Source organism: Planococcus citri, chromosome 4 (genome assembly GCF_950023065.1).
Source record: "Planococcus citri chromosome 4, ihPlaCitr1.1, whole genome shotgun sequence".
Classification (NCBI taxonomy): Eukaryota; Metazoa; Arthropoda; class Insecta; order Hemiptera; family Pseudococcidae; genus Planococcus; species Planococcus citri.
In genome coordinates this window covers 35,678,557-35,685,551 of record NC_088680.1, presented here as the reverse complement: position 1 = coordinate 35,685,551, position 6,995 = coordinate 35,678,557, and the positions used below count along the sequence as shown (strand labels likewise).

The following is a 6,995-nucleotide window of genomic DNA, read 5'->3' as shown; positions in this document are numbered from 1 at the left end:
AGATTAAAAATTTTAAAAAAGCCATAGATAAATTGATCGACAAATCTGTTACCAAAGATATGAATCCTCGTGATTGCCTCAACTACTACCTAATAAGCATCCTGAATTCAATTATCTTTATTATCAGTTATTGATTCATCTGTAGTTCAACGCAACTAAACCCAGCTGAGACTCAAGTATACTTCTTGTATTAATTAGTCTTTGTATTACCATAAAGAGTGTAATTTATCAGCTAAATATATTGGTAATTGCATCTGACAGGCGTTCTTATTCGATATATTATTTAGTTATGTAATGGTATACAGAGTACTACCTACGACCTCCCTTGAGCTTGTTGTACATTTGGTATACCGTAATAGAAATATTCCTAGGAGTATATTCTATCATCAAGACCTTACACCTTTACCCAGTATTATCTCCAACAATCCCATTATCCTCAAATAACTATCAGAGTGGCGCATAAGTCAGTATTCCGATTTTCAAGTTTAGTTTTTCGTAAATAAATCAAAAACTAAGAATCCTAGAAAAAAACCAATGACATTATGTCGATTGGAAATTTAATTCTCTACAATTTTCCTCGACTTCATTTTTCCGTAGAGTGCTTTTTTCCGCCTCCAGACCGATTTTTATGAAACAGTTTGTGAATTTTTGAAATACTTTTGAAAAATTTGCAAACTGCGTTTCATAAAAATCAGTCTGGAGGCGGAAAAAAGCACTCTACGGAAAAATGGAGTCGAGGAAAATTGTAGAGAATTAAATTTCCAATCGACATAATGTCATTAGTTTTTTTCTAGGATGCTTAGTTTTTGATTTATTTACGAAAAACTTCGGAATACTGACTTATGCGCCACTCTGTATTTAACCCTATTTATATCATTTCAAGCTATCACAATCCACTAATTGCAAAGTTCCGGGACTCGTGCAGAAAATGCGTCAATTTTCTTTCACGTTTTGAATTTTTATCAGAAATTTCTCGAATCACATTACACCCATTCCTGAGTGGAAATTTGCATTTCTTTGTGAAAACTCATTCACAATTTTCAGTCGAATTTTCTCATTCTGTTTTCAAGATGAAATTCTCTATGGGGATCGTGATGTTTTATTCCGACTTCGATTAAAGTTGAATAGGTTCTGTTGGATAGGAGTAATTACTTTAGAGTGAGTATTGTGGACTATTTATGTCTGACTCGAGTCAAGGTGAGTAATGTTTAAAATTCGATCGATCATTTTTTTCAGTCCGTCTTGAGTTGTCAATTTACCGATAGCTAATTTACATCTAACTCCAAGCGATAATGCCCGGAATCACTATGATCTTATTATACAAAAAAATCGTGATTACCGAAAGTTGTGCGCTCAGAAATTATGCCCAAGTGCACGTGGTCAACATTGATTCAAGTGTTGGAAGTATTCAAGCCCTCACAAAATTTCAAGATCAATTGAAAGATTACAGAATAGCTGTATGTAATGGGTCTGATGTTCATGGAGGCATAATGTTCAAAAGGTGATACAACTAGAATTTTTCGAATATTGAATTAGTATACGAATTTTGATGTAAATGAGAAAATTTTCAACGTTTTTCAACTTCAGTACTACCAAACATTTTTGGAAATACTACATTTTTAGTTTCAAAACGCTTTGACAAGATAGCAATGAATTCATCAATTGCCTGAGAATTATTACCAGTTACAAGAAAATCATCGATGTAAACGATTAACGTAATAAAATGTTTTCCAATTGTTTTTGTGTAAATACGCGGTTCACGAGGGTTACAGATAAACCACATCGATTTCAAGTGTCCACGAGAATGTGGGGTACACCCTAAAAACATCAGTCATTGTTCATAAAATCGGAAATATTCATAAGACGTAGGATGAAAAAAGTGAAGTACGAAATGTTCTGCTAGTGGACCAGACTGGTAAGTATAAATATGTTGATTATTAAAATATGTGTGTGTTAAATTTATTATATTAATTTATATTTTTGTATAGGTGCTCTCGCTGTGAAGGATTATCATCCGATGGCGAATTTGGACCAAGTTTTTGCGCAATTTTCGCATGTAACATTCTCATCATGGGCAACATCCATGCGAGAGGTATTGCTCAATTGGTATTGCAAGATCACGCTCTTTTTCAATTTTTCAGTCCAGATTTCAAGTGATTTCGAGAAGTTGCAACCGAACGCGTGTGAGAAATTTCCAAAGCGAATGGAACAACTTATGAGAATTTATACTCGACACATTGATAAAAAAACATCCCTGTTCCTATGTGCGAGAGGTGCGGCGATGGCTTTGAGCCGAACCAAGATATAGTGTGGAACGAAACATGTCCACATGTTTACCATCAGCGCAGTATAAAAGACGTTACCGAACAAAAAACTCCCGCCGGCAACTAAATATATCACCGCGAAATGCCATCACCGAAACTGTGAAAATTGCAAAATGGTTCCATGAAAATAGGCTACAAACATATCGAAAATTTGATGAAATATGCATAATAATTATTTCAAAATTATGTAAAATTTGTTCAAAAAAAAGCAAATATCACGAAAATTTCCCAAAAAAATTATCCAATAAATACCTACAAAAAATTTATAAAAAATGCTACGCAAAAACACACCTACAAGGAGGAAAGGAAAATTAATGCAAGAAAGCTAAACGTGCTGAGGTAGCAGAACACTGCAAATGTGTTTTTCAGAGAGCAATTTGGCTTGCGTATCATAATTTCAAGTGAACCTTATTAAAGGTTTTTAGCTGCGACTATGACAACTTATTTTCCATTCCAATTTTCTCAATTTTTTTCCCTACAGTTTGTTCATTTCTTGTATGATTTTCGATTCGTAATATATTTAATTTCGTTTTTTGTTTGTTATTAAATGTTATTGTGTTAATATTTTATTTAAAATGGAAATCGTAAGCCACTGCCTATGAAATCCCAATTTAGAAATGAAAATAGTGGAGGTTTACTGAAACCATAAGATAGGTACTCGCTGAACTTTCTGGAACTTTAAAAGAACCCATTTCGAATTTGGAAAATTTTGAATTCATTCGAATGAAGCCCCCCTCGTAATTGCGTGTACGTCTATTTTCACTCAAGTGGTTAAAACCATTTCACAGACCAACACCAAGCAACCAAAGCTCTGCTGCTACCAGTACTTCGCAGGCGACGGACCTGGAAAATGATATAACGACTGAACAAGTCGACCAAATGCGTCGACTATCCAGCGAAACATCAAGTGATGCGTAATTTCCTCACCCTGCATTACGGTTGCTACGAACATTCAACGCGAACATAGGTATGCCAAATTATGTTAAAAATTCTTGTTTTGTTTGAGAAAAACGACAAAACTTCTCCCTTTTTAGCAAATTGCCAAAAAATTGTTACTTCTCATTTCAATAAAAATAACTCGAAAAATATGATCTCGTTACCAAGACTACGTCATTATCGAGTTGATTATGATCCCCCGATCGTGAAATTGCCAGCCAACCCACGGATGCTGGGATATAGGCGCGAAAATCTGAATAGCATCTTTTTGGGTAGAAGTGCCGCGCAGATATCCTCAAAAAATACTATACCGAAAATAGAGATGCGCATTTACGATGCGCCGACCAGTACGCCAATCTTTTGGAAAAGTGAGTATTAACAAAATTTTTAGTTTATAAAAAGCTAATTTATATTGTATTCTGACCAATTTTTGTTTCATACAGATTAAGCACGCAGCCAGCCCGAAAGCTCACAGGTATTGAGGGGATCGCAGTAGATAACATAATGAAAATTGACGAAAATGACATTAAAGAACTTCACGCGGTTCCGATCGGCGTAAAAAAAATAAATGAAATGGTTACAAATGCAGAGGAAAACCCCAAACCAGATATAAGCCCGACGATAACCGCGGACTAGCCATACAAGAATAAAATCGTTCGCACCGGATTAAAATAGGCATCTGGTAAATTTTTCACAGATAGTAGTAGGTATGCAAGAGTAGTATTTGAAACTGGTGTCTGATTTTTTTTCAGATTTCCGCTGGGAAGGCCAGGTGGAGGGTTCAACAGTATGTCCACCTTTCATCCTTATGTCGGACACCAGCGAAAATTATGTGTATCAGGTTTTCGCTGAAAAGCACACTACGCACATCATGGAGCTGAAGTAAGTTTCATCTTATAAATGTACAATAAGCACTTCATCATAGGTATATATCTGAAAATTAATCTCTGGAACAATTCACCATACCATACTCATCCAAAGTATGTATAATACAAATTTTATCATTTCAAGTTTTCGACCAACGAAAAGGTTGATACCAATTTTTGCATCTGCTATATTCATAGTCATTTAATTTTGCATCTTTCATGGATTGTTAAGTAAAAGAAATCTCGACGAATTATTCTTTCTCTTTTCAGGTACTTTTCTTATTCTCTTTTTGCAGAAAAAGGCAAGAATGAAATTTTTTTGTTTCATTTATTATTTTGTTAAGATTATTATCATCATTTTTTTATTTTTCTAGTTCAAATATCTTTTCATCAAAATTAAACATTTTAAATGTTGATTCAATTCAATTTTCTATTTATTAAACTATTTAATTATGTATTTTTTTTTTCTCTCTAACCGAAGAATCGTTACAATTTTTCCCTTCTTGACAATTCTATTTTGCTATTCAGGATGTGAAAGGAGACTGGGTGCTTTTGATTTTGCGAAGCTGGATTGAACTGCATCAATCAGAAAAACAATTCTCCCACCAGATCCTGACAAGATCGAAATAACTCAGCAAAATTCTCAACTTTGTCGAGAAAATGTTCGAGTTAGGTACTTCGAACAAATCTCACGTCAGCCTTCAAGAACATATTTCACACTTACAGAAAAGGCGTGGAGCAATTCAAGAAGAAACTCGCATAAATCAACAAATAAAGTTAGCAGAAGCACTTGAAAGTCTAAAAGACTTCCAGAAAATAATGGGAAACCATTGGTCAAATTTTTCGTCCCCTGCCTATATCTGCTTCATTCACTCTCACAACCAAACCCACAACAAACATATATGTACTTCCATTAATGGAGACTGTGCAGGCACTACAAATACAATCCTTTCGCAGAGTCATATTGGAATTGCCACGTTGAGATGCCAAAAAATGGATTTATTCGTTAAGTTTTTAAAATGTGGTTTTATAAGTTTGTCTTTTTCCAGTAAGTAGAGAAATTTTAATTAAATAAAACCATATTAAAATTTTACAGCATTTTAGTATTCTTTCAACATTTTTGTTGTGTTGTGCCAAATACTATCAACTGACAATACTGGCAACTCCATTTAAAATACATTGAGCGTTTCTGTCACGGTATTAGCGCGATCTGAACGACCAGGGTTAAAACCAACTCTTATCAAAAATGCTCTGATTGGTTGGTTTATAACTGGTTTGAATCTCGCGCGTCCGCAAAATTTGAATAAGCAAATCAGATGCTTGGGGTAGTTGATGGTAACATTTAGTTTCACCCTAGCCCGCTAGGAGGATAAAACGCCATTTTTCGACGGAGTTGCCAGTATTGTCAGTTGATAGTATTTGGTTGTGCGGATCACGTGTGTATTTGTATGGTAAAATATTTTCGTATGATTTTAATAGCAATGAATTCATCAGTGAATCGAAAGGTAGGCTGGTGATAAGTGATGCACAAGGCGCTCTGGCAAACAGCCTATTTTAAAAATTGAACTTAATGATTGTTCATTTTATAGCTAGAAGTTTGAGTAATGAATTAGTATACTTAAATTTTTGAAGGACTTTACCAAATTGATCCCATACGGGTACCGGAATCTGCAAACGAAGAGAATGTACTCATTATTGAACCTATTCTGAGCATCGGTACTCGTAAGTAACCAACTTAAGACTCTTGGATCAACGAATAGACACCTTTGGCACTCAAAATTATGAATCTGAGAGAATCCAAGACATGGTGGACCTTCATAATCGCTTGGTTAGGCTACGTTTTCGCTGTAACTTTGATCCAGACAGGTTTATTGCCGATTTTGAGCAAATGATCAACGAATATCAAAATCTAGGTGCTGTATTTTCGGACGAATACGTGACTACAACTTTTCATCAGAAAATAGAAGGGATCTACGATCATCGGAGCTCTTATTATTCGTCCTTCTTAATCGACGTCTGTTTTTAGGATCCATATTCTGCTGCAGGGGCTTCCCAGATGCGGGAAAAGCCAGATCCTGCGATATACCGAGGCTGGAACCGTGAAAGAGGGGTTAGGCGTCGCAGAATCGATGGTGACCGAACCCGGGCTCACGGATTCATCGTTAAAATATGTAACATTTCACTTGATTTTAATAGTTTCGAAATGCAAGCCGAATTGCTGCAACAGAAAAAGTGCGTGGTATGCCCGAATTGATTATCAAATATGGCTGTACCCTGCGTCATCGATAATGAAAATTCTCATGAAGGAGATCAAAATGCAGTTCTGTGTCCTCCATGTGGACATTTCGCCCACAGCGTGTGTCTTCTCAAAGGATATATTGAGTCTGACCCCGATTCAAGAATAACGTGTGTCGTATGTAATTCGAAATTCCAAAAAGACAGTCTGCAACCAGTTTTTTTTATCGGAAGGCCTGCAAGGACGCCGAATTACGGACCCGAAAAATTAAAGCAAGACATGAGAAGCGTTACCGAAGAGATGAAAATGATGGACGAATATTAAAAAAAAGTTAACCGACGTCGAACGAAATATCGTAACTGCTAAAAAAGATTTACGCCGTCAAAAGGAAATAAACTTCAAATTGCTTATGTCAGCGAATTCTGATTCCGTAAATGTTTCTGCTAATGTTTCCGCAAATGGAGATTCGGCTAGTGGTTCCAATCAAAGGCAGCAATGTCAAATCAATACATATACGTGTGGTACTGAAATACCATATGTTCGTGAAATTTACATACTTTAAATCTTTCTTTCAGATCACCAATCAGCAACAAATTCATCAATAAGGTGTGCTGAGATCTGTTTAAACATCCA

The 6,995-nt window shown here is 35.6% G+C and overlaps 1 long non-coding RNA gene across 1 annotated transcript; it reads left to right on the top strand.

Moving 5' to 3' along the window:
* Nucleotides 1–743: 743 nt before the first annotated feature.
* Nucleotides 744–5,219, top strand: LOC135844468 (uncharacterized). Its single transcript, XR_010558538.1, has 5 exons — nt 744–3,291; nt 3,359–3,628; nt 3,704–3,942; nt 4,013–4,142; nt 4,655–5,219. It is a non-coding gene; the product is annotated as an uncharacterized LOC135844468 (long non-coding RNA).
* The last annotated feature ends 1,776 nt before the right edge of the window (nt 5,220–6,995 follow it).